Source organism: Limulus polyphemus, unplaced genomic scaffold (genome assembly GCF_000517525.1).
Source record: "Limulus polyphemus unplaced genomic scaffold, Limulus_polyphemus-2.1.2 Scaffold4180, whole genome shotgun sequence".
NCBI classification, from domain to species: Eukaryota; Metazoa; Arthropoda; class Merostomata; order Xiphosura; family Limulidae; genus Limulus; species Limulus polyphemus.
In genome coordinates this window covers 3,685-5,987 of record NW_013669790.1, presented here as the reverse complement: position 1 = coordinate 5,987, position 2,303 = coordinate 3,685, and positions in this window count along the sequence as shown.

Below are 2,303 nucleotides of genomic sequence, written 5' to 3'. Positions count from 1 at the left end.
GCTGACTGGGATTAATAACCAACAACATATTCAACAATTACTGTCTTTAGATGCTGACAGGGATTAATAACCAACAACATATTCAACAATTACTGTCTTTAGATGCTGAGAGGGATTAGTAACCAACAATATATTCAACAATTACTGTCTTTAGATGCTGACGGGGATTAATAACCAGTAATAGATACAACAATTACTGTCTTTAGATGCTGACGGTGATTAATAACCAGTAATAGATTCAACAATTACTGTTTTTAGATGATGAGAGGGTTTAATAACCAGCAAATTTATCCTTTGACATTGTTAGTTTTTCTTTAAAAGTCTCGAAACTGATCTTTAAAAAAGAAATGTTTCCTATTTTTGTTTTTGCCGAACCTATACTTAATTCTTCTGATCACAAAGAACAAAACACCTAAAATAAGGAATGTGTACTTTGTTCGTCCTTAGTGTTACAACTATACATTTAACCTGCATGTAACATTGTATACACAACGGTATGTCTGGGCTTCAATATAATTTATATATATATATTTCTACATTCTTTACATAGAAATGTTGAGCTGTTGTGGACATGGTAAAAAAAAAAAACACTTTTATAAACTAAAATGACGGCTTGGCTTAAATCAATAGAAATGGCACTGTATTTTTTTTTCTTTGTCATGCATTACAGTATTCTCAAGCACATCAAACGAACTTTGAAAGCGTTCCATGCCTCCAGGTTACGTTTCGAAAGCCAATTTCAGTTGAACAGTGGGTTTTCCATTCCAAAATGACAGACACACAAAATATATTACGTGCTCTTTAATTGAATTAATTTATGAAGTAGAACATCGGGAAAGAACAGCTAATAAACCACTAAAAGCACTACCAATATAAATATTAGGACTACTTTCAAATACCGCCGCTCCGGTCGCAAGAACGTGAGTACACTCATGACTGTTGACAGGGCAAGTCTAACTATAAAACATTTTAATGCATCAGGTGGACTTTGTTTCGGAGGATTTAATGGAGAAAAGTCAACCTGACCTCTACTCTAATGAAACACGACAACCTGTTGGCTTGAGCAAAGAAAACATACTAACTCTGAAAATGTCGGTTCTTGTTGCTGTGAGTTCCGCAAAATATAACTTCGTGAAATACATATGGTTTTGGAAGTTGATTGTAAATGGAAGATGGAGAGCTTTTTTCATAAGTGTTGACAAGCATTTCTAAACCAGATATACTCGTCCTAAGATCCTGAGTTCTGTGTGCAGTCTACCGAAAGTAGCCGATGCGCTCTGATAACGTTTCAAGTTAGTTAGCAAACAATCTTATAATAGAGAGATATTTTACAGAGCATTAGCGCTAAATCAATAGAACTCCCAAGTAAATTTTATAAAAGCGAAACTTTTTTAACTTCTTTCTTTATCTAAAGCAGAAAGACTCTTACATAGTGATGCTTGTATTTACGAACATCGGACACTATTTATTGAACATGTTATTTTGACTGTTTTGTTTATTTCCTAATGACAGGTAACAAAAAAAGCTTTGATAACAAAAATAGCCTTAGGCGCATGTGGGATAAACGGACAGATCAGAGACCCCCTTTGGTTTAGGCATAGCTGTTTTAATGTTTAAGTACTGACCAAAGGTCAGAAAGGGCCTTTTCCGGCTCATTGAACCAATTAATGTGATTGTCTGCCACTTTCATAATTTGTTTGTTAAGCTCAGAGTTAAGGGCTATCCATGCTGTGACCACCACGGGTATCAAAACCTGGTTTTTGCGTTATAAGCCTTCAGATTTACACTTTTATAACGGCGAGCCTACAACTGAAAAATGCGAAGCGTCTTCAGAGTCATCACGTCTCGAAACCCTGGACGTTTTGTAGATAAAAACGCTAATCATTAGACAATGCCCAGTCCGGAATAAAAAAAAAGAAGTTTGATTTATTTGACTTTCGACATATTCTTGTCTGATCTTAGCTTTTCCATGATTACAAGTTTTAATTGTAAAAAAAATAGTCCAATCTTAAAAATCAACCTGAAATATACATGTACCAATATTCAACTATTTACTATATCTTTAAACAATTAAATCTGGCATTATATATTAAATCTAGTTAGCTTTAAGAATTCACTCCCTTCTAAAGCACTTGGACTATGAGCTTTCATGTTCGTTTTTTTTTCTAGTTTCGTGATAAAACACATATGAAATATATACAACAAGTACACGCTCACATGTCTCCAATGATTATAACAGAATACACTAATAACGTCGACGATACATGTCTCCAATGGTTATAACAGAATACACTAATAACGTC